The sequence below is a fragment of the Vulpes vulpes genome, chromosome 10, assembly GCF_048418805.1.
Source record: "Vulpes vulpes isolate BD-2025 chromosome 10, VulVul3, whole genome shotgun sequence".
NCBI lineage: Eukaryota > Metazoa > Chordata > Mammalia > Carnivora > Canidae > Vulpes > Vulpes vulpes.
Window position 1 is genome coordinate 65,688,103 of NC_132789.1, and position 27,520 is coordinate 65,715,622.

The 27,520-nt window shown below is 33.8% G+C and overlaps 1 protein-coding gene across 23 annotated transcripts in view; it reads right to left on the reverse strand.

The window, feature by feature from the left end:
• Positions 1-27,520, reverse strand: part of MGAT4C (MGAT4 family member C) — a 716,481-nt gene that overhangs the window by 516,883 nt on the left and 172,078 nt on the right. The window contains exon 1 of one of the 23 annotated variants that reach the window (XM_072724545.1): positions 24,165-24,464. The exons of 21 other annotated variants lie outside the window; for them this stretch is intronic. The gene's annotated coding sequence lies outside the window, so the exon portion shown is untranslated. Of the gene's footprint in view, positions 1-24,164; positions 24,465-27,520 lie in introns of those variants that run through there. One more of the 23 variants, XM_072724544.1, reaches the window with a different exon arrangement.

Genomic DNA, 27,520 nt, shown 5'->3' on the forward strand with positions numbered 1-27,520 from the left:
GAAGGCAGATGCTGAACTACTCAGGCACCAAAAAGATGTAGTCCTTAAAGTTTAAAAAGCAAATGAACAAACAAAAATGCTATTCCTGTTTTTAATTGTGAGGTAAAAATTGCCAAAAAAATTCCTTTTCATCACAAAACTGAAACAGGTTGCATTGCATTTCAATAAAATTCATTTCCTTTATTTCTTTAGACTTTTGCTATAGTGATTCTTCCAAAATTCAAAATTAATCATATTACTAACAGACTAAAACTCTTGTTCAGTGCAGTTTAGTTCATTACCTCCAGTGTGTGTGTAGTGGATAAAGCTTAAACCCACTGTAGGCAAAGAGTTCCTATTACCTCTTTTGCTTTTTGTAGTAATGTTCAAATATATTCATATAATAAAGTAAATTGTATGTGTTATATATACAGCATTTTGTTTAGACAGGGAATACTTGACACTCTGAAGTGAGTAGATGCCCACTCATTGACAGAATGAATCTACGAATGGAGGAGATAGCTGATATGTGTCCTGTGAGGAATATAGACTACATAAAAATATATACCTTTCCTTCTTCACTGCATATAAATTGCTAAAAGTCACAAGAGGAGTGTTATCTATCCATGTATCTAGTCTTGATATACATTTCTTACATTTAGCAGCCTTTGAAATTTAGGAAAAATGCATAGATCTAGTAAGCCTACTTCCTCACCCATAAAATACAGATAATAAAAATATATATTTCACAGGATGGTTGATTAGAAGAAGTAAGATATGTAAATTTATTCACATAGTGTCTGCCACATTATGTATACTCAAGAATGCCAACTATTATTATGATTTTCATTATGCTACATGTGAACATTATAATTTAAATTCTAGCTCTTCAATGAAAAGCTAACCCATTTGTAGAAATGAATACTGGTCTACAAACATATGATAAAACAATCCAAATGAGATCAAAGTTTGGAACATTTTAAACAATTATGATTGGTGTATGTAATTTGAGCTGCCTGAAAAACAAATTAATAATGCTAGATGAGAAATAAAGGTGATTGCTAATTGTTACTATATGCCATACAGTGGGGCCATACATTTTTAGTGTTGTACAGTTTGCCAATAGTGTCACATATCTGACCTCAAAACAGGGTGTATTGGGTGGATATTTTCTCATTTTTAAACTGAGGAAATTGGGTCATAAAGAAGTTAAATTACTCTCTAAGTTCACAGAGATAGAAAGTGGCTCTTTGCATTTCAGAGCATTGTTGAGCTATCTTCAAAAAGATAGAGTTAAAAATATCGGAAGGTAACTTTGAGGACAAATAAAGAGAAATGTACAGTTTTATATAAAGTCTACCAAACATATTTATTCATTCAAAAACATTTATCAAAGATTAGACGTGGCTCTATTGGCTCAGCTCCCTCTGTGAAGAACACGAACAGGGGGTCTTTCCTCTCTGAGCTTATAATAGTGCAGGAGGTTGAAAATCAACCAAAAAAATAAATTGATCCTGCATGTGATTAAGTTAAAAAAAAAAAAAAACAGCAAACAGGTTGCCAAGAGAAAAGAAGCATAATAGGACTGAGTAGATCTTATTCTAGAAAGGATAATCAGGGAATGTTACCTGTTAGAAGTGACATTGAAGCCAAGATACAAAGGAGGTCAAATCTTTTCTTTCAGACAAAGAAAGGCAGTTATGACAAGTGCTTTGTGGTGGGATATGTACCAAAATCCTATTCATCATAACTAGCAAACATTGAGACAGGACAAGCTCAGGTTGAGTCTTAGCAAGACTCCAGTTTGATGGAGGCCAGTTAATGGTTTTAAACAAGGCAATGGCATGATCTCCTTTACATCATAAAAAGTCATTTTGAAGAAGACCTATTTGAGTTGTGGAGAATGTGAGCAGAGAAATCAAATAGGAGGCTTTTGTTGTTATCGGAGAGCTAAATTCTTATCTCGCCTGGAGTGGGATTGGGGTGGGGAAAACATGCCACTGGAGAAAAGTAGACACAATACAGATGCATTTAGGAGGAAGAATTGGCAGATTATCTTTATGGGTTCGAGGTATGGAATGAGAAAAAGGAAGGAATTAATGATGACTACCATCTTCTCTTTTTAAATTTGAGGATCATGTGATTTATTGATTGGAGCAGGTGGGAAGGAACAGATTAATGTCATGAAGAGAACTTAAACTGAGATGGCAAAGACAGTATAGAATTTATCAGCGAACAGACACACTTTTGAGACTGATAGAAGAGATTTTCAATATGTATTGCAGGATAATTTGCATAAGCTAGGGTTGTCACCCTAGCAGTAAGTAATATAAATAGGTTAAAAGAAAGAATAAAAGCTAATATTTATGAAAGACTATGTGCTGGGCTCATACTTTATTTAAATATCCATTGATAGGTTTCTCCCCAAATTTCATTGTTACTATAGACATTTTGCAGATGAGAATACTGCAAAATGAGGGAGAAAATGAAGTAATTTGCACAGGTCTCAAGTATGGGGTTGCCCTGGGCTGTCATCTCCAGCAGCCCAGCTCTCAAGCCTGTCCTCATAAACAGGAGACATTATGGCCCTCACAGGAAGCATTTTCATCACAAAGTGGTGTCTCTTGTTCAACAATGAAAATCATCTAAGGTGATAGAGCACATACACAAAGGATATAATCTGTACATTTTGAGGTGTGATTCTGAGCCCTGAATACTATATCAATGAGCACAATATTACCACAAAATGTCTGGTTTTATGTCTCAGGTTAGAAATCTGGCTTAAAGAAACCAAAAGTCTGACACAAGAAAATCATTAAGATGTTAGCAAATACTTTTCTCTTGAAAAAATATCCCAAAGGTAACTTCCGGTCCCCCAGATGATTCAAATTTATTGAAATTATTATTTTTTAATATCTTCTGAATTTCCAACCACAAGTGTCCCTTAAAATCCTCCTACTTATTTTTGGAAGCAGCAAATGAAGTCTAGAGTACCAGAAAAAACCTCTTCAAATTCTTAATCAAGTGAAATCGTTCTTTGTTATTATTTTACTACTTTTAATGAGTTGATTTAATTAAGATTGCTGTAGTTGTAAACAACAGAAATTGACTTCACCTAACTTAATGAAAAAGGGACTTTATTGTAAAGATAGCTTGGCTGTTCATGGATTCCCAGAAAATAGACTCCAGCTGGAAGAGATGAAATGATGACACTTGATGAACATAAGGAAGCTGGAACAAGGACAACTTCTCCCTTCAATGCTACCTTTACCAAAGCTCAACTCTAATGGTTTCTAGTTTCTTGATCTCTCCATTCAAGTTTTAATATTTCCAGAAAAGCTGATTGGACAGCTGGGCTTTAGTCTATCCCTGTATCGATCAGATAGGGCTAGAGATGTAAGACACTGAAAGAGGCTTAGGTCTTTGAATTGAAGTTTTTATAAGGAATAGGAAATTCCAGAATTTCAACTTAATTGACATTTTCTAGCATTATACCATGTGTATGTTGTTCACACATGTTCACACATGCATAGACATACACATATAACACACACACACACCATGTGATCTCCATTCAGAAGGTACCTGCTTAACACAACCCAACCCTATTATCCGGGGACTCTTCTTCACCAAAGGAGGTAACTGGAAGTCACAACCAGCTACTTTCATCAGAGACAAAATAATGGATATTATATATATATGAATATGTCAATATTCAAAAATTTTAGAAACAAATGGAAATTTAGCACCTTGCCTATATTATATAGTGTAAGAAACAAGAAACACATGAAAATACATATTCCTCTATTCAAAACAGAATAAAATGGAAAAATTATTCCACTCAGCAAATAAGAAAAATTTTAGTCCTCATATTTGCAAGTGTGACAAAACCCTAGGGAGCATATATCACTTTTCCTCTCAATTTTGTTTTTCCTTCAGTTGTTATTCTGGCTGACTGAGGTAGAAGTATTTCTCCTTTGAGAATTTCTTTCTAAGACCACTAGCTAAGTGTGTAGTCATAGTACAGGAAGTTAAAGTTTATGGACTATTAAGTGTGAAGCTAAGAAATGTTACTACATGGATTCTGGTCCATTTATTTTGATGGAGGGACACTATTTCACAGAATATTCTGAATTCTGAAAAACACCTCCCAATCCCCACAAAGTGTGGTCTGCTTATAACTGACCATATAGCTAAATTTTCAATATGACATTCAATTGTTATATAAGGTTAGATGTTACTAGATTAAACATGCTTGGTAAGAATAGTGAATACCTATACAGCTGGTTCCTTAATTTTCTGGCAGAAACAGATTTTGGTCAGTTTTAGGGAAAGGTGTTTCATACCGTTTAGCCTGAAAATTTCACCTCTGCAATTATGATCAATTTTTTTCACCCACTTAATAAGTACTTCATTTTTTTTGATGAATATACATGATCACTGGCATCTACTAAATAGAGTAGCACAATCATAAGATTGTTGAAAGTAATGATAACCTTCTGGTGATCAATTAGCAATATTTCTAGTCTCTAGGTTTTTTGAGAAGTCAATTTCCAGAGTCAACTCTTAATTTTTCATTTCAACTCTCTCACTATCCAAGTCACTTGTATCTAACAATTGTTACTCCCAACATGACATAGATCTTTATTTGGGCTATCCATCCAGGAAAACCAAGCAACAATAAGTACTTCTGGAAGTTCTGATCACTCGGAGAAATCCCTGTTTGAGAGAAATTCAGAAACATTCTATCCTCAGCAAGTGCTGGAATAATTGAGAATCACTGTCAAGCTTGATCAAGTTATTTTTTCACTTTGGTTGGCTAGATGAAATCTGCTGAGATCACAGTTGTAGACTAAGAGAGGGCACCTATTTGGCAAGTATAGGTAACTATATCCTAAATGTAGACATTAATGAAATATGAACTCTGCATATTACTACACTCTAATCTCCTACATTTCTGCACCACTGGAATTATTGGGATGTGGGCATTGGTAATACCCCCATATTTTTTACCTTTAAGTCATTATTTTTCTTTCATATCATCTTAAATGCCATCTGGTATGCAAATATGTAAAAAAACAAAAATATAGATTCTCATACTCTTCATTCCTTTGTAATTAGCAATGAATACATAAAACTGCAGACTTCTGAGACCGCATTTGGCTTGTGTAGCTCTCTTCTTGAGCTACAGCAGAGCATAAGCAGCTTGCCCTGCTGATTGAAAAATTCATAGATCCAGTCCCTGTTAACTCACTCAGAAAACACAGCTGTGCATATTACCTCTGAATGTTCACCTCCTAAAGATGCATTTTAAGCATCTACTGTCCTCATTGGAATTCAGTATTATGTGGTAAAAGCAAACAACTACCAGAGTTGCTGGAAAGAAGATCATATTACCTAAGATAAAGCAATTCTTTTGGCATTGAATCTCTATCCACTTGATCACTCTGACATGGTTTCTATACAAATTTCTTCTACATAAAATGGCAGGTTGCACACACATAGATTGCTTAGTTTGAAAGTCTACCTATTAACAATACAATATTTAAGTAATTCTTAACATGTTTTAATAGTGAACACATTGAATTGTTAACACTTTTCTTGGGTAAAGATATTTGTCATCCATATTTCGGTAAGCATGTGATGCATTACAGCTAAAAAGATACTGAATATTTTTAAATGGTTAATTTACAAAGAGTAAGTAATAATTGAGAAAAAGGAAAATTCTCATGTATTTTTTCTCTTTTCATTAGAAATACATGCCATTTACCTCTTTTCAAAAGTATCAAGCTCTGTAATTAGAATCCTACCATTCTTGATGTATAAAGGGCTATATATAACAACAGTATTTTTTACATAAAATATGATTTTCTCTATTTAATAATTTTAAATAATAAATTAAGCAAAATATCTTTAGGGGAAAATTCATTTTGGCAACATTATAACAAAAAATAAAGAAATTGAGAATAATAGTTATATTCATACGGGAGGAAAATATATAGGCTGGGGTGGGATATATAGGAAATATAAAAATATTAAGCCTTCTGTTCCATTAGGAAATTGTGGATATATAGAGGTCTAATTTTTTTAATTACTATTTGTGATTATTTTTTAGAATTAACTTCAATTTTTTAGAATGTACTTTAAAATTATGTATATCATTTATATGTGATAATATTTTTTCAATTTTATTTTGTTTTTATTTATTTATTTTTTTTAGGTTTTCACCATTACAGAAGATTGCAAATTTATGTAGTCAAATCTATTTATGGCTCTTGGTTGGGAAGATCTTCTGCACCACAGGGTTATAAAAAATATTCTCCTATATATTCTTCTACTAGTTAGACATTGTTTTCTTGTTGTCATTTTAAAAATCATTTTTTAGAGTGATGAAAAATTTCACAACGAAATTGGGAGAAAGGTACAGAAATTTCTTATATATTGTTTTCCTCTTACATGCATAGCTTCTTCATTATTAACATCACTTTTCTGAATGGTGCATTTTTATCAAGGATGAATCTATATCAACACATCATAATCATCCACAGTTACATTAGAATTCATTTTTGGTATTGTATATTTTATGAATTTGGGTAAATGTAAAATGACATGTGCCCATCATTATAATATACAGAGTATATTTTCAGCATTCTGTGCTCCACCGATTCATCCTCCTCTCTGCCCCCCTACCTGGCAGCTAATATCTTTTTAAACCACATTTATCATTAATTTGTTTAACTAATCTTTGGCCCAATAGATATTAGACAATGATTATGAAAGTAAGTGTTAAAAATACCGCTAAATGTTAGAATTTGTAATCTCCCTCATCACTAAAAATTCTTGTAAAGTACATATGACATACTGAATTAAATCCAGCCTTGTAAAACACAGAATAACCCAAAACTTATTTTAAAATGTATTTTACGTTTCTTTGGTGTTTTCATCTCTTTGTGTCATGTCAGTAACAACATTGACACTAGGGTGAGACATTATTCTTAACCACACAGAACTTCTTTGCACAACTTTATTTCATGTTCACAGAAAACAATGTGAATGGTGCTGTCTTCAGTTATGCTAAATGAAAGTTACTAACATCTGTTCTTTCTATTCTTCAAACAGTACTTTAGAGAATAAATAAATATAAGGTTGAAACTAGAGGTAGTAGTAGCCTTTGAAAATTTATTTAAGTGAGAGGAGTTTATTTGGACCCACTGTCCATACTTCTTCTTACGTACTTTTTATCAATCTATGAATTCTGTCTCTTATCAAAGCTTACCAAAGTAGATTCCGTAACCTTAAACTATCAATATTTTACTATGTATCTTATATTTGGTTTAAGAAGCTTTAATTTGAGGTTGTGTCTCATGATTTGTTATGGCACAAACAGAATGTGATGAAGAATAAGACATGATCACTGCCTTTAATGAGTTAGTAATCTGATGAAGAAGATAAATAGGGGTCCCTAATGATCACACTACATGATAAAGTCAGTAATGGAAAGAGGTCCAAAAGACATTTAGCAGGCAGCAAGTAAGAAAATTCTACAAAAAGATTGAATATTGTAGGAAAAGTTAAGATAATGCATAAGATTTGACCTTTAAACCATCAAAATATGCTTGTATTTTACAGGACATACATATCTCTCAAAGCTCTTGACCAAACTTTATATAGGAAAAAACTATATTCAATTTTCCAAAAAACAATGCATTATTTTAAGTAAATGAATTTGTGGGATAAGTAAATCAATTTGAGCTATATCCCTAAGCACAAATGGAAGAATTTTAGAATTGCATGGAGACTCTTTGAAATGTGCTTTCAGTGTTGTGATGGTGATGGGAATAAGAGAGACATCACAATGTCATACTTGGTGTGAAGCTTTCTTGGCCTTTTTGTACTTGTCTCAAACACTTTTCCACAGTATCTGTTATATTTGGCTTTTGTTTTTGTCTACTGTTCTACAATGAATCCTAAAACAGTTGAACATGTTATAAAAATGTGGAAAGCAAAGCAAGTGAGAAAGCTTTATTTCAATGAAATAGCTAAATTTCAATTTTATTCAATTTATTTATTTCAATGAAATAAAGCTAAAATGTTTTGACAATTCTTTACTCTTCTGAGCATGGTAGAGAGATTGTATGCATGCTAAAGAATAAATTATCAGTGTGTGCACCAAGTGATAATAATGAAATAATAATTGAAATAATAATGAAATAATAATTAAAAGAATTGTGAATTAGCATCCACATGCATGATGTGACAAAAATATAGCATTCCTTGTTGGAAAAACATGCAAAATAATCGGCAAAATCTATAGAGAGTTGAGGTATTCAAGGACAATAGATACTTTATCCATCATTCATTCAGAAGTAGACAACAATGTTTGAGAAGTTAAAGGTGAAGGCAATGGCAGAGGAAAAATCTGTTGGCAAATGAGCTTTTAAATCAAGCCTGAGAAGTTCAATAGTAGCAAGAGTCAAGCCATGCTCCTGTTATGGGCACTATTTTTATCCCTTCAAAATTTGTATGTTGAAAACGTAACCTCTAATGTGATTTGGGCCTTTTGGAGGTGGGGCCTTTGGGAGGTTATTAGTTTTAAATGAAACCATGAGAATGGGGCCTTTATGAAGAGATTAGTGCACTTATCAGAAGAGGATGAAAGACTGGAGCTCTCTCTCTCTCCGTGAACACACGGAAGAAGTAGTTGAATACATTGCAAGATATTGGCTGTCTGAAGTCAGGAAGAGGGCCATCACCAAAATACAAATATGCTGGCATCCTGTCTTTGACTAGGACTTCTCAGCCTCCAGAACCATGAGGAATAAATTGTCTTATTTAAGACATTCAATCTATGGTATTGTGTTATAGCAGCCTGAGCAGGCTAAGACAGCTCATATCATCAAAATAATATTGAAAGCTGCCTTAACTATCTATGAAGAAATTGCTATTTTCATGTACCAAACTATATATGAAAAAGGAAGTTATACTGATAAACACATTTTTTTGTAGATGAAACAGGATTGTTTTGAAAGCAATATTGTCCTGTAGGTTTATCCTTCAGGAGAACAAAATACATGGTTATGAAGGCTTCTAGACGTGCCTAGAAGTCTTGCCAACTATTTGTCCAATCATTTGTGCTAATAATATTTTGTGAAACCCAAATTAACTACCATATATTCTGAAAAATACATATATTCCAAAATATGTCCAAAGGAAAATGCATATTGTCTGGAAATCCCCAAAGACTACTTGACACAGGAGAATCTCTGAGAATTCTATACAGTCTTATCCCTGACCCTTAATAAACAAAAATCTAGTAAAAAAAGTCCTAAACATTTTTCATCCCTAACATTCAGCTAAGAATGACAACATAGTGCTAACATCCAAGTGATTTTCTTCCATTCAAATATTACATTTACATGTGTAATCCGTGGATCTTATTTATAGTCCATATGATTATGGCATTTGTCCAGACTCATTATTAATTCCTTATGCAAAACCTAGTCCAGAATACAGATATCAAACAGGAAGCTTTACTAAAAGAGTTTTTTTTTAAACTTTTGACCAAAAAGGCGGGGGGGGGGGGGGGGGGCTTTAGAATTTGCCAACTAGGCATGGCAAAAAAAAATGTACATTGATACCAAAGGGTACAAGAAATCAACTCCACAATTGTGATTTGTAAGGCTTTGTAAGGATAGTTGAGGAAGAAAGAAAATTGATGTCCCCAAGGAAGGATATTAATTTTGGTGAAGTTGATGGAAAAGATGCTGGAGAGCTCTTGAAATCACATGCAGAGAAATTAATAGCTATACTTGTTCAGGAGGATATATAATCCTTGTTTGAAGAAATGGAGATGATTACAACTTTAAGAGGCACATGGTCAAACCACAGGTGCCATACAGAAGGAATGAATGAGCCATGCAAACATAATGCTAAACATTATCCTTAAATGTGTAGGCTAAATGAAAAGTTCCCTTTTGAATATTGTTTTATGTCTCTTACTCTGAGTTCAGATTCTCCAGAAGCAGATGCTAAGGCAGAAGTAAAAGGGTAACAGATTTACTGAGAGAAATACTTATGAAGCTAAAGGAGTGAGGGATCAGAAGTAGGTGGGTATTGCCTTCAGACCACAATGCAGGTCTGACATCTGTGATGAATGAATGAAGAAGATTGTCTAAAAAGAACCTCAGACTTTGAGAACATCTTGAGCATTTGATGGGGAGACACAGAGCACAGATTTCCCACTGGAGGCATCATACACAGGTCAGAAATGGCTGACTCTGGTAAGTACCCTTCCTGTGCTCACTCATGGGTGAGAACAGCCTAAAACTTGCTATTCCAGACTCTCTATACCAGTAAAAGAATGATAGGAAAATTATGTCAGTTCTACTGGATCTAATTGTTTGTCAGAAGCCTCCACCTAACTCTTCTGCATGCCACCCTCAACAATCATCCATTTACTGCTTCAATAACCCTTGCCTCCTCCCATTTCAACTTTCTTCACTATCAACCTCAATTAACAATGGATCAATACAGGAAATTGAGTTTTAATATATTTTTCTAAATCTTGTCATAATAAATTTATTACATTTTATTCATAGTTCTTATTTTAAGTATAGATTTTGCCTTAAAGTATCAATGTATAAATTGTACTATTTTGAGTGCAGTTTTTTGTTAACAACCATATTAATTGTTTGTTTAGTGATCAAGAGGCAATATTTTAAATGCTTTACAACTTATTATGATAGTTTGATATATATATATGTTTTTAATGTTTTAAACACATTCTAAGGAACTAATTTGAAATTTTGGATTTATGTAGGAAGTTGTCAGGAAAAACTGCCATTATTTGCTTTAAAGTGTTAGGCAACTTGGAGGATGTCTAAGTTATAGCAACTTTTGGCCTCAGGGTATATTCAAAGTCCGCATCTTATTCTAGGATCTCTATCTAGTTCCCCAGCCAACTTCACTGTCCACGTTTTACATAACACATTTTATTCTATAGTACTAATGAAGAGCTTGTAATTACCTGAACACATTATTCTACTTCAGATTTGCAATCCTTTAATTATGCTATTTTCCGTGAATAGAGGGCTCCCATTTACTTCCATTTTCCACAACCTGGTTAGATCACACACATCCTTAAATCCTTGGCTTAACTCATTTCTCCTAGTTGACTGCATACTCTCTTCTGTTCTTCATGTTCTATAGAAGCCTACTATATATTTATTTTATCTCTTAGTTTTTGAGGTCAAGAATGAGCTCTTGTTCTTATGTTCTAAAGAAGACAAAGAGTAAATCAAAATGGTAGATGTGCTATATCGGTATCTATGTCTTTCTCTCAAGCCTTTTCTCTGATTTTTTTTCCCAACTTAATTCCAGTATAGTTAACATACAGTGATATATTAGTTTCAGGTGTACAATATAGTGATACAACAATTCTATACATTACTCAGTGCTCATTGTGATAAATGTACTCTTAATTCCCTTCATCCATTTCACCCCTGCTCCAGTTGTCTCCTTTCTGGCAACCATCATATCAAGCCATTCTTTTAGATAACAAAAGCATAATTATAAAAAAAATTCTGCTCACAAAAATCACTATCTCTTATTGTGCTTGCTATAATTCTGAAAAACTCTTATGTAACTATAAAACCTGCTATAGCTAGGGTTCTCTTTTCAAACTTAATGTGCTTATCAAATGAATTAGAAACTTTTGAATCAATGCATTTGCATGTCTTTCATGATAACGACTAGATATCACTTCATTATTTGTATCTAAAATTCATTTTTCTCTAAAAGGATTAATTACATAATCTTTTTCCCTGTAAATGATAAATAAGCTAATAATTTCAACTTCTGCAGTAATATATCTAAATTAAAAGAGTTACTTGGGGATAGCTGAAGGGTTTTTAATTAATATTTGAAGATGACCATACCAAGTCATATGAAATCTTTGCTGTTTGTAATTGTTGATGAAAAAAGAAAAAAAAAAGTAGTGATCAAAATGGCTGATTTTAGAATTACTTAACATAAATTTTTCTATATATAGTGTATTCCAGCACACAATTACAAAAGAAAGTACCTTTGTATTTTTCAAACTACCTATTTATATTTTATATATTTAATCTGCTTATCTCAACTTTTAGATAAGGTGGCAATGAATCTGACAAGTTGGATAGCAGACTTAATTAATCAGGAAATATGGGATGCCCTGAAGCTGTTGTGTACATGTCAGGATTAGCAAAATATCCACTTTCTACAAGCAAGAAAAAGTCATATTTCACAGTTATGATGCAATTACATTGTTATTTCACAGCTGTCAAAAGGCATAGTCTTGAAATATGACTTTTTAAAGTATGCACTTAAAAAACTTTTCAATGTTTTAACTAATAATATTTCAGAGACCTCATGAATATTGTAACTAGAAGCATCTTAAAGAAAGGAGATTAGCCAATAAAATCTTTTATGTAATTTTCAGTAGAACAAAAACCTCTCTATATTATAGATTCAATGGGTATCATATAGTCTTAGGTGTATATATATCAAATAGAACATGTAAAGTGAGCTTCAGAAATTATAGATATTTAATCTAACAAAGTCAAACTTACGTATCACTAAAAATAAGAAATAAATTTGAAACCTAGTAAGGATTCTTTGTTTCTTCAATTTTCTTTTACAACCCTCTCCCATAGTTCAGATGCAAACAGAAATACAACATAAAAGGATATTGAAGGTGATTGGGGTGAGTGGATATGAGTACAATAATGAATAGAAATCAAGCTGACTTTAGTACACAAAATGTATACCATAACATCCTATGCAATTGCTATAAGTCAACTAAAATTAAGCTTCAAACTTCCTAATAGACAATAGAAGGAAGCATAATTAGATCAAATATTTACAGTGCCCATGATGTAAAATATAGACCAGATTATTAGAAGCCAGGTGACAATTTCCCAGTTCTGCGGAAGATGTGATATTACAGAGCTACCCGGGCTGCCCCCAACTTAGCATTTTATTAAGAGGAAGCTAGCTTGAAAATTTTGAGTGTGGGGATCCCTGGGTGGCGCAGCGGTTTAGCACCTGCCTTTGGCCCAGGGCGTGATCCTGGAGACCCGGAATCGAATCCCACGTCGGGCTCCCGGTGCATGGAGCCTGCTTCTCCCTCTGCCTGTGTCTCTGCCTGTCTCTCTCTCTCTGTGACTATCATAAATAAATAAAAATTAAAAAAAAAAAAAGAAAATTTTGAGTGTTGGAGCAGTGTTCAATAAGCTAACATTATGATTTGGAAGAAATAAAGTTGACTGCATTTTAAACAGAGATGGAGCATCATTCACCAAACAAATTTCAAACAACATTAATACTGTGAGATATTGTGCACTTTTGAGAAATGTAAAACTAGAGAATAACAAGTTACATTATCACATCCATGGCTCTGTGAAATACTGGAGGAATTATTTTGGCATTTTCCTGAATTTATATAATCTCAGCATTTCTTTTTTGAATATATTTAAAACACTGTAGTCAAAAAGTAGAACAGATTAGGCTTAGCCTGGTTAGATAGAAACACAGCTAGAGAATTAATAAATGTAAAAAAAAATAGTGAATGATGAAATCCACAACGGAGACAGGTTCTTACAGAATTCTAGAAATACAAAGTACTCTTGAAATATTTTATATACCTGAATTTTTAAGCCATGTCTAGTAAAGAAGTTGTACAATGTCTACAAAATCCTGGTTAGTTATGTTGAACTCATAGTTCTTATTTTTACTGCGCAAATAAAGATATGCACAGATCTGAAACTGGTATTCATAGAGCATTAGAGTAGTGATTTGAATAATTTAGGGAATAGTGTCAGTGTATGTTACTGCCACCTTGGAAACTTCAGTTCCTGATTTTCAATGTTTAGGTCTAGTCTTAAGTACTTCTGCTGTACTTGAAACAAATTGCTTCCTTTCCTTTATACTTGGGATTTTTGACATCCATCCTTTGAAAAATGAATGATTCTGAATTAGAAAGGTTTATAATTTATGAGAATATTCCTTCAGATAAAACTTTTGTTAAAAGTAAAAGCAATACAAATATAATTAAACATCTACAAGCATAAGTAATCATTGAATTATAAGCCTTGGAGCAATGAGAACAAGAATAGGAAAGAGGGAATTTTGACATTTGTGTGGGCATTTTGAAAGTTTAGTTTTTATGAATTATAGTTTGATGACCAGAAAATGTATCATTTCAGTTGTGATCTTATTGAGATACTTAAACAATAAAAATCATCTTTAAAAAATGAGATTTTACACCAAACATGCAACTCATTTATTTCTGTATGCTGTACACTGTTCTTGTGAAGTGACTTTTATTAGAGTTGACAGGATTTTTTTTTTTTTCTCCTTCAAGTTCAATGAAAACATCTTTCTCTCAAAATATTTGTCACAACCTTTGGACATACAAAAGCCCAGGGAGAGAAAAGTAAACATACACATATACACATCTATCAATATTTTGATATAACCAACCATTTAGGGAAGGGACTAGGTGTTTAGAAGACTAGGAGAAGGACATAAGTCTTTCACAGCTAGGTCACCTGCATACAACTTACTTCTTAAAAAACATGTAACTTGTGCTCAACTATCGGTGACATGACACTGGAGAAAAGAGAATCCAGCAAGAAATAATAATATTAGCAATTAACAAAACAAAATCCATTAATTAAATAATTAACACTAATAACTATACTGAATCTTAAAGTATTTAATAATCTCTTTATATTTAGAGCACTGGCTTCTCCCTGTGGACTGAAACAGGCTGGCTTAGTTGGTTAGCAACTGGTAATAAATCTGAGGTCCAAGAAAACTCTGAAAATGAGTTAGTATTAGTCATTTTTCCCCCTGAAATCTACCTCAATTTTGGCCAGTTGTCTAATAGTTTGTTTTTTTTTAAATCATTGTCCAAATAAGTTTAGCATTCACACAATTATTTTAACAACCTAACATAATCTTAATAGCTACATATTACCTCTATAACTCTATGTATTGTTTTCATTGTAACAAAATTCTTGATTTTTCCCTTTTAAACTTTCTTCTCTCAATTCTTTTATCTATTAATAATGCCATTGCTACCACAGTAACTCCAGAGTGATATCCTCAAGAAACTCTAATTTCATTATTTCTGTTGTTCTTTCTATCATGGGCATACTCCATATACAAAAGTAGGACAGAGTATTTGCAACTAAGTTTAATTCTAATTATCTCTCTCTTTCCATGGTCCTCACTGTTCACAAATGTAGTCTCAACACCCACATGGTATGTATATCTTCCCATATTATTTTACTCCTTTCTAAAGATTTGCCTTTTTATATTTTCCTTTATGTATTCTGTACAACCATGACAGCAGGTTATTTTTCATATGGCTCCACTCCAACTCCCCTTCCAATTTATAATCTTTTCTTTCTTAACTTTTTTTTTTTTTACACAGCTTTCTTTTCCTCTGTCAAAACTCTTCATATTTCTCATCTGTAAAAATCCTACCAGCCTGTGAAAGGGAAAATAAAATAGCCTCTTTATAGCATAGACCTACTCTGTCCCTGCTGGCAGAAGCAACCTAAAGACATTTGCTTTTATACTTGTCTAATTATTACCACTAGTGTGCAAACTAATTAAGGGGAAAAAACAAACTTGTACGAATCTTCTGTTCTATATTTAAGAATAAACCTAAATTTGGAAATGATATATATTTGTTGAAGTAATAAATTAATTAAAATATAATTTTCTATAGTACCCAGTAATTTTCTATGTGAAATAAATTATTAGATATATAGTAGATATTCAAAAATAGTTTTAAAGGAAGAAACTAGGAAAATATGGAACTATAGGGAAGAGATGTTTGTTTCTGGCCAAAATGGTACAACATAAACCAGATTTATCCTTCTACCTGAGGTAAATAAACATCTGGATACATGTTTGAAACAATGATTTTTCAGGGATGCCTGGGTGGCTCAATGGTTGAGTGTCTGCCTTTGGCTCAGGTCGTGATTCCCAGGCCCTGGAATCGAGTCCCATATCAGATTCCCTAGAGGGAGCCTGCTTCTCTCTTTGCCTATGTCTCTGCCTCTCTCTCTGTGTCTCTCATGAATAAATAAATAAATAAGATATTAAGAAAAAAGAAACAATGGTTTTCAGATATTGAAACAGTATGCTATACAGGACAATGATCTCTGAATGAGCAGAAATAAAGAAGGTAAACCTATTCGTGAGTGACTGTAGTCTACTACATTAACAGTATATCCACACCTTACTGCATTAAAAAGGAAATGAAGACAAGCTGGAGACTATCCCTAAGATGAGGAGATAAAAGTGGGGATCTAGGAAATGAGAGTAGCAAGGTAGCAATACTCTAGGAAGAGTATTGGAGATAAGAGGCCTAAACAGAGAGTGCTCTGGTTCTGAAAAGGGCTCCCTTGAGTCTCTCCTATTTTCTGACCAATTCATTCACTTAAAAAAAAAAAAACTACACTAAGTCATGGAAAGAACCAACTCCTAGAACTAGAACAAACCTTAGAGTTCACACAATAATGAAAATAATTCGTATCCTCCATAAAAATAATGAAAACATTGGTAAAAATATGAAAATCAGGTTTTACAGAAATCTGAAAGTTAACATCAGGTTTGCAACAATCTGAGAAGCACTTGTTCAATAAAACTAGATTGATCATGATAAGAGCAATGAGTTTTGTGGTGTTTTAATTGAATCTACCCTCACCCCTCTCTCTTAAGCTATATGCAACCTTGAAAACCAACAGCCTTGCAATCATGATAACTGTGAATATAAGAAACCTAGCAGCTAATGAAGGCAACAAAGTGGGTTTGGAACTCTCCCCCACAATTTCATCACCAGAGAATTTGAACTGACATTTTACTTCAGCAAAACTATCATTCAAATATGAAAGAGAGAGAGAGATTGGAAGATGGTGGCAAAGTAGAAGGACCCTAGACTCCCCTTGTTCCACAAATACAACTAGATAATTATAAAATCATCCAAATATCCCAGAAATTGACTTGAAGACTGGAAGAGCAAACTCCACAACTAAAGGCAAAGAAGAGGACACATCAAAGAAAGTAGGAAGTAGAGACATGGTTTGAGGGAGAAACAGATTGTGGCCACTGTGGTGGAGAGGGAGCTGCAGTCTCAAAGACAGACTAGCACACAGGGAGCACAAGGGGAAAACAAATGCACATAGCAGTTGGCTTGGAAAAAGAGAGGGGCTAAATTTTGTGAATTCCTACATCCAGTAGAGCTTAAAGCCTAGAATTTTAAAGGTCTGTGGGTTTGGCTAGGATAGAGCCCAGAGAGCCCTGTGCTTGGCCCTGGTGAATGGTGGGCAAACAACCAGGGGAAGACAATGTGGGATAGGAGGGCACTTGGGGCACAGAGCAGGAAATTATTCCCTCTTCTGGGAGCTAGCCCCTGAGAGGCAGCATTCACAGCGACACTTCACCAGGAACAAAGGAGCTGACTGGCATCATTTACCTCCCTGTACTCCTCAGCATAAGCACAAAGCCACTTGCAGGAACTAACCCAAGGCCCACACTTACCACCTAACTTGCTACACCAAACCCTGACACACTGCAATCCGGTAGAACTGCCTCCTCCAGTCATGCTTGCCTCAGTCCCAGCACAGCAGGCCCCCTCGCCCAGAAGACTGGCCCAAACACCTGTCAACACCACATGGCCTGACCTGAAAGTCCTGTGAGGCCTTGGTTCTGGTGGTGACAAGTCTCATTTCACAGACCGAAGTACAACTAGTGAAAATGTGCCACATTCAGGCCAGGGACCAAATGCTACCTGCAACAGGCTAAGAGAGCCTCTGCAGATAACTGGCCTGAAGCCTAAAGCAGTCAGAACAAAACAGCAGAATACACACGGTATACACTAGAGATACGCTTTGAAGCACTAGGTCCTGGGGAACAAGAAATAGCACATGGCTGGCCACTACAGGATCTCTTCTTCATAATGCTATTGCCCTCAAAATCAGGAGACACAGCTGACTTTCCCAACACAGAGAACAGGTGCAGACTGTTAGAGACTTAGACAAAATGAAGAAACAAGAAATTATTCCAAATGAAAGAACAGGACAAGGTCATGGGAGATCTAAGTAAAACAGATAAAAGTACCATGCCTCAGAGAGAATTTAAAATAATGATCATGAGGATAGCTGGACTTGAGAAAAGAATGGAAGACATGAGAGAGACCCTTAATATAGAAATAAAATAGCAGAGATAAAGGCTCAGTAAATGAAATGAAAAACATGGTTGATGGAATGAACAGCAGGATGGAAGAAGCAGAGGAATGAATTAGTGACATAGAAGAGAGAGTAATAGAAATTAATAAAGCTGAACAAAACAGAAAGGAGAGAATCATGCAAAATGAGAATAGACTCAGGGAACTCAGTGACTCCATCAAATATAATAGCATTCATATTATAGGAGTTCCAGAAGAAGAAAAGGAAAGGGGAGCAGAAAATTTATTTGAAGAAATTATAGCTGAAATTTTTCCTAATCGGGGGAAGGAACAGATATCCAGCCCCAGGGGGCACAGAACGCCCATAAAAATTAACAAAAGCACATCCACACCAAGACATACTGTATTTAAATTGGTAAAATATAGTCATAAAGAAAAATATTAAAAGCTCCAAAAGAAGACAATAACTTCCAAGGGAAAATCCATAAGGCTAGCAGATTTTTCAACAGAAACTTTGCAAACAAGAAGAAAGTGCCATGATACATTCGAAGTGCTGAATGGGAAAAATCCGCAGCCAAGAATATTTGATCAAGCAAGGCTATTCAGGATAGGAGGAGAGATAAAAAGTTTCACAGACAAACAAAACTAATGGAGTTCATGACCACTAAACCACCTCTGCATGAAATATTAAGGGGAATTTTTGGGTGGAAAGGAGAGACAAAAGTGACAGTATAAAGGTAGAAAATACAAAAGCAATTTAAAAAAGGGTATTTCTGTAAAAAAAATCAGTCAAGGAGCTCACAAAATAAAAGGATACAAAATGTAGCAATATATATCTAAAACATGGTGTGGAGAGGATAAAAAAATGGGTTCAAATTTAAATACCTATCAACTTAATATAGACTGCTAAATGTGGAAGAGTTAATATACAAATATAACAAAAAACAGTAAAACATGCAAAGAGTAAAGAGAAAGAAATCCAAATATATCACTAAAGAAAATCAGCAAATCAGGACAGAGATAAAGAAAAGATCAAAGAAAATCATCAGAAATAACCACAAAACAATAAAATGACAATAAATACATACTTATCAATAATTACTTTGAATGTAAATGGACTAAACACCAAATCAAAATACATAAGGTGAAAAAAGACATAGTGTGACAGAATGGATTAAAAAAAAAATAAGACGCACACAAAAAAATAAGACCCATCTATATGTTGTCAAAACAAGACTCATTTTAGACCTAAAGATACTTGCAGATTGAAAGTGAAGAGATAGAGAAACAGTTATCATGCAAAGGTATATCAAGAAAAACCCAGAGTAACAATGCTTATATCAGACAAAATAGACTTTAAAACATACCACTTAACATGGAAGCACCCAAATATATAAAACAGTTAATAGCAAACTTAAAGGAGCTAATCAATAATAATACAATAACAGTAGGGCACTCTTAACACCCTACTTCCAAACAAAATCAACAAGGGAAAAAATGGCTATGATGACACACTGGACTACATGGATTTGACAGACATATTCAGAATATTCCATCCTAAAACAACAGAATACACATTCAAGTGCACATGGAAAATTCTTGAGAATAGATCACATATTAGGCCACATAACAAGCCTCAACAAATTCACGAAGATTGAAGAAATATTAGGCATTTTTTTCTGGCTACAACACAATGAAACTAGAATTCAAACACAAGGAAAAATTTGGAAAGACTACAAATATATGGAGGTTAAGTAACATACTAGTAAAGCAATGAATGGGTCAACCAGGAAGATAGAGAAAAAATTAAAAATTACATAAAAACAAATAAAAATAAAAACACAATAGTTTAAAAACCTTTGGGATACAGCAAAAGCAGTTCTAATAGAGAGATTTTTAGTAATACAGGCCTCTCTCAATAAGCAAGTAAAATATCAAATAAACAACCTAACCCCATCCTTAAGGGAACTAGGAAAAGAACAACAAACAAAAACCTAAAACCCGCAGAAGGAAGGAAATAATAAAGACTAAAGTAGAAATAAATGATACATAAACTGAAAAACGTCAGTAGAATAGATCGATGAAAACAGGAGCTGTTTTTTTACAAAAAGAAAACAAAAAAACCAAAAACCAAAAACAAAACAGTAAAACTGATAAACCCCTAGCTAGATTTATCAACAAAGAGAATAAAATGTACTAAAAAGAAAAAAGTAAAATTACAAACGAGAGAGGAGAAGTAACAACCAACACCACAGAAATACAAACAATTAGAACACTATGAAGAACTATATGCCACCAAACTGAATAATCTAGAAAAATGGATAAATTCCTAGAAACATAAACTACCAAAACTGAAACTGAAAGAAATACAAAATTTGAACAGACCAATAATCAGCAAAAAATTAAACCAGTAATCAACCCTCTCCCCCACCAAAAAAAGCCTAGGATCAGATGGCTTAACAGGCAAATTCTACCAAACATTTAAAGAAGAGTTTATACCTAATACATTCTTCTCAAACTATTCAAATAAATAGAAAAGGAAGGAAAACTTCCAAATTCATTGTATGAGGTCACCACTACAGTAATAGCAAAATCAGATAAAGGCACCATTAAAAAGGAGAACTATAGGCCAATATCGCTGATGAACATAGATCCAAAAATCCTCAACCAAATACTAGCAGACTGGATCTATTAATAAATTAAAAAAATCATTCATCACTATTAAGTGGGATTTATTCCTATATTGCAGGCATACTTCAATATTTGCAAATCAATCAATGTGATGCATCACATGAATAAGATAAATAAGAAGCATATAATCATTTCAAAATATATAGGAGAAGTATTTGAGAAAATACAATATGATAAAGCCTTCAATAAAGTAGGCTTAGATGGAATATACCTCAACATAATAAAGACCATAGATGAAAAACCCACAGTTCACATCATCCTCAATGGGGAAAAACTGAGAACTTTGCCCCTAAGGTCAGAAAGAAGACAGGAATGCTTGCTGTCACTACTTTTATCCAACATAATACTAGAAGTTCTAGCCACAGCAGTCAAGCAACTAAAAGAAATAACAGGCATCCAAATCAGCAAGGAAGAAGTCAGACTTTCACTATTTGCAGATGACATGATACTGTATATAGAAAACCTGAAAGAGTCCACCGAAAAGCTGTGAGAACTGATAAAAGATTTCAGTTAAGTTGCAGGATACAAAATAACGTACAGGAATCTGTTGAATTTTGATCCACCAATAATGAAGCAGCAGAAAGAGAAATTAAGGAATTGATCCCATTACAACTGCACCCAAAACAGTAAGATACCTAGGTATAAACCTAATGAAAGAGGTGAAAGACCCATATGTTAAAAACTATAAACACTGATGAAAAAACATTGATAATGACATAAGGAAATAGGTAGGCATTCCATACTTATGGATTGGAAGAATGAGTATTGTTAAAATATCTATATCACCCAAAATGATCTACAGATTTAATGCAATCCCTGTCAAAACACCAACAGCATTCTTTACAGAGCTAGAATAAGCAATCCTAAAATGTATATGGAACCACAAATGAAGAGCCAAAGCAATATTGGAAAAAGAAAAGCAAAGCGGGAGGGTATCACCATCTTAGACCTCAAATTATGTTACAAAGCTGTAGTGATCAAAACAGTTTAATACTGGTACAAAAACAGATGCATAGATCAATAATAGAATAGAAAACCTGGAAATAAACCCAGAACTATATGACCAATTAATCTTCAACAAAGCAGAAAAGAATACACAATGGGAAAAAGGCAATCTCTATAAAAATGGTATTTGGAAAACTGGACGGCAACATGCAAAAGAATGAAACTAAACCACTTTCTTATATCATACACAAAAAAATAAATTCAAAATGAATTAAAGACCTAAATGTGAGACCTAAAACCATAAAAATCCTAGAAGAGAACACAGGCAGTAATGTCTTTGACATATGCTATAGCAACTTTTTTCTAGATATGTCTCCTGAGGCAAGGGAAACAAAGGCAAAAATAAACTACTGGGACTATATCAAAATAAAAAGTTTCTGCCCAGTGAAGGGAAGAATTAAAAAAAAAAAAAAAAAAAACCTAAATGGCAACTTACTGAATGGGAGAAGGCATTTGCAAATGACATATCCTATAAAGGGTTTATATCCAAAATATTTAAGAACTTACAAAACTCATATCCCCAAAAATAAATAATACAATTTTAAAATTGGGTGGAAGACATGACCGGACATTTATCCAAAGAAGACATCCACTTGGCCAACAGACACATGAAAAAATGGTCAACATCACTCAACATCAGGGAAATAACGCAAACCAAAACTACAATGAAATATCACCTCACATTTGTCAGTATGGCTAAAACCAAAATCACAAGAAAACACAAATGTTGACAAGGATGTCAACATCCTAGAAAAAGGAATGCTCTTGCACTGTTGATGGGAATGCAAAGTGATACAGCTACTGTAGAAAAGAGTATGGAGGTTCCTCAAAAAGTTAAAAATAGAGATATCCTATGATCCAGCAATCACACTACTGAGTATTTATCCAAAGAATACAAAAACACTAATTCAACACTATACATGCACCCCTAACTTTATATCAGCATTGTTTACAATAGCCAAATTATGGAAGGAGACCAAGTGTCTACACATACACTCACACACACTGAAATATTATTCAGGCACAAATGAAATCTTGTCATTTGCAATGACATGAAAGGAACTAGAGAATATAATCCTAAGCAATATAAGTCAGAGAAAGACAAATATCATATGATTTCATTCATATGTGGAATTTAAGAAACAAAACAAAGAGAAAAAAGAGAGAGAGAGAAATTAAGGAACAGACTCTTAACTATAGAGAACAAACTTATGGTTACCAGAATGGAGGTGGATGGGACAATGGGTGAGATAGGTGATGGGGACTAAGGGCACACTTGTGATGAGCAGTAGGTGATGTATGGAAGTGTTGAATCACTATATTGTATACCCAAAACTAGTGTCATACTGTATGTTAACTAACTGGAATTAAAATGATAAAAAGGAAACATGAAGGAGAAATCAGACATCCTCAGAAAAAGAGAATGAGAGATAATCCATATGTCCACAGAAAAACTTCTATATAAATATTCATAGCTGCATTATTCATAGTAGACAAAATTAGGAAATAACCCACATGTTCATTAGTAGATGAATGGATAAACAAAATTTAGCATATCCATACAACAGAACATTATTTGCAATTAAAATGGGTGAAATATTGATATATACTAACATGGATGAAGCTTGAAAACATTATCCCAATTTAAACTAATCACAATTTAAACTAATCACAAAAGACCACATATGTTATTGTTTATACAGTGTATCTTTAATAATAAGTCTATAAAGATAGAAAGTAGATTAGTGTTTGTCATGGGCTGGGATGACAGCCTTTTTTACCTTCTGTAAAAAAAAATAAAGTGGAAGAAAGGATTTTCTAAATAGTCAAAATCTGAAAGAATTTACCACTAGAAGACCTGCATTGCATTTATAGGTGAATATTAAGTTATATCATTCAGGTAAAAGGAAAATGACATCATATGGGAATCTGGATTTACATAAGAAAATGAAGAACATCACCGGTAATAAGTATGTGGGTAAATATAGAAATTTTTTATGCTACAACTATCTTTTAAATATTTAAAGCAAACAAAAAAAAGTATCGTATGTGTTCACAAAATATAAAGAAATAAATTATATGAGAATAGTGTAAAGTCTCCCATTCCCTTTTATCCACTTTGTCTAACCCCCCTCCCACTTCTCCTCTGGCAACCATCAGTGGGGGTGGTTTAAAATGTATTAATTATCTATTTTTTTGTAATAAATTACAACAGATTTAGCAGATTAAAACAACATACATTTAATACCTTATGTTTTCTGTGAGTCAGCAGTCCGGACACAGGTCCTCTGTTGAAGATCACCTAAGGCTACAATCAAGATTTTGGCCAGGCTGCCTTCCTTTTAGGAGTTTGATGTCCTCTTCAAAGTTACATCAGCTGAATTCAGTGCCTTGTGTTTGTGAGAATGAAGTCCTTGTTTTCTTGCTGTTATCCTCCCTCAGCTCTGGGAGGCCTCCTGCAATCCATGCCAGGAAGACCTCTCATAGGTCCTCCGATAATATTACAACTTACATATTCAAGGCCAGCTGGAGAATCTCTTATTTCTGCCTGGTAAGACGGGATCTTATTTAAGCTAAAGTAATCATAGGAATAATTATCTCACTACTTTTGCTACATTCTATTGGTTAACAGCAAGGCACAGATTCTGCCCATCCTAAAGGGAAGATGATACAAGCATGTGAGTCACTGAGATCTCACTTTGGTGTGTCTAACACATGAGGATTAAATGAACTAATCCAGGGATGCCTCAATGGTTGAGCATCTGCCTTCGGTTCAGGGCATGATCCAGGAGTCCCAGGATCGAGTCCCGCATCCGGCTCCCTGCAGGGAGCCTGCTTCTCCCTCTGCCTGTGTCTCTGCCTCTCTCTATGCCTCTCATGAATAAATAAATAAAATCTTAAAAAAATGAATTAGCTAATCCAGGCAAAAGATGTACAATATTTGTTTAATAAAAGCACATCCTCAGTTATTTTAGCTCTTAGCTACTGCTGCTGTTCTTACTTAGGAAAACTTTGTACTTTCTAGCATATGCTTCTGATTATTTTACAAATTCAGTTGCTTCAACTATTAGGCTGCCTTAAAAGTTCCTTATGGTCTTCTCTCTTAAGAGTCTCTCTCTTTCTGGGGTGCCTGGCTGGCTCAGTTGGTGGACTCTGTGACTCTTGATCACATTGTCCTAAGTTCAAGCCTCATGCTGGGTGGAGAGTTTACTTTAAAGAAAAAAAAAAAAAAAAGAGTCTCTCTTTTCCTGAGCTACTGGCTCATGGCTCTCTCTATGCATCTAACCTGTTATCACAAAGATGATAAAGACTGATGAAAAGACACCAATTGAGAGAGAAATTAAGCATGTGTCTCCAGCACAATTGACAATGCTATCAGTGAGTGATGTCATTCTTTGGTTTTTGCCTCCCCTGAAAGTCAAATGTAGATTTTACAAGTTCATAAAGTTAAAGACCTAGACAGTTCCTCTGACTGGTGGAATGAAAAAAGAGGGTTAAACTGCTGTGGCCACTCCCAAACAAGTGAGGGAATAGAGCAATTCAGCCAATGTCAGCCAGCTCCAGTTAGTGAAGCCATGGATCAAAAGACAATAATATATCTTTCTCTAGTGATATCCACATCCATCCTCCTTATCAGCATGGTGACTTGTCTGTACAAGTACTAGCACCATTGTCAATAGGTATTTTAGATTAGGTTGGCTTACAAGTGAGTATTCCAATGGTTTTCCCTGAGGTTCCTTTATAAGTAGGAAAGGTATCTCCTGGTCCACAATTTCCTAGTCATCTTACTATCTCATCAGCATTCCTCTTTACAAACCTTCTACCATCATGATAATATCCTTGATAACATCCCAAACCTTTTTTTTTTAAATACTGTGTCATTATCTGCATGAAATATCCAGGTATGATTAGGTTAAGAGAAACAAGATTAGATAAATAAACTATAGTTTTCCATTGTCTTTGAGAGGGAGTTTCATATTATTTAACCAACTGAAAAACTTGTGCTTCGCCTTTTTTGTATGAACAGGTATCGCTTTTAGCAAGTAGATTGATTTACTGATCTGTGACTTTATCTTCAATCATATATAACTTGGACAATTGTTTTCTATATTTTGGAGAACTAGGAGGTTATCATTTCAAGTTATCAATGTTCATCGGTTACACAATGCCATCAAAATGTTCATTCCACATACATTCATTGTGTCCCATAATGTATTCATAGGTATACTTCTATCTTATAATTCAATATATGAATAATTTGTTGATAACAAGTGTTAGTCATTTTTAAAATGTCATTTTTAAAGTCATTCCTTTCCAGAAATATCCTTTTTTTCAACATCTTACCAGATGGAAAGAGGATTATACACGAGGCCAAATTTCAGTAATTACATTCCAAAATATTTCTGGGGTCATAACCACTGACTGATTATAAAAGGACAGTTCTGTAAAGAAATGAGTTGCAAAGTAGCATTCGTTAATTATAGACCATTGTTTGCCCCTGGGCATTAGCCTCTGATCTTCTACAATCTGCATCATTCCTACTAATTGTATATTGAACATAAATATTTATTCGGGCTTATACTATAGGCTTACTTTCATTTTATATATTCAAGTAGTCTGAGTTCCTTAATTTTTCATAAGTTTTTTCTTACAGTTTGATACCCTGTGATTTCAGGCTATACAATTCTGACTCCATCTCTGTTAACATACTGAAAATTTCTTCTAGAGTGAATAATTAGAATTATTTTAATAATTGAGTTCTAGCGAAGTAGCCCCAAATATTGAGGTTATCATAGGCCAGATTTATAAAGCTTCCTCTCCTCATTGTGGAGCTATTGTTTCCAAGTCGATTTCTGAAATAGAAAATCTGGAGCTTATCTCTGCCTTATGGAAATTTTTCCTTCCCACTACTTTATTTTTAAATATATTAGAAATATTTAAATATATTAGATATAACTTGTTGGGGTACCCCAAGCCAGTTAAAATTACGCTGATTTTATTCTCTGCGATTATCTGAACAATGATCTTTAAATATTAATAATTTTATTGTTTTCCCCATAAATTGTATTAGCACTACTTCAATCACTAACATTTCTTTCTTTAGGAGCACACAGATTTCATCCACATTATGTACTCAATCCATGATCTAAGAGAACTGCAGAAACTTTCACAATTTCCTCTTCTATATCTTATGACTTTGGATAATCCCTTTTTTCCATGTTCAATTTTTTTTCTGACCAAATGACTAAGATGTTGTATTCCATTTGTGGATTATTAGTTTTAATGAACACAGCATACATAGCCAGAGAGCAGATACTTTCACCTGTAGGCAGACTTAACTTTTTCCTTGTTTAACTCTTTTTTTCCTATCCCTTTATTTCTTTAATCATTTTATTAATTCCATCTATAAACTAATTACCTTTTGATTTAAATCTGGCAATAAATCAAATGCTGGGAATCACTGTATCTCCTACGGCAGGAATTAAATCTCAAAAGGAGATTGAACTGTCTTGGAGCATGTAAGGAGCCTCTTATTTCATGACCCAAAAGTTTCCTGAAAATAAATCTGCCCAATTTAATTGGAGAGTTTTGTTGATCACTGAC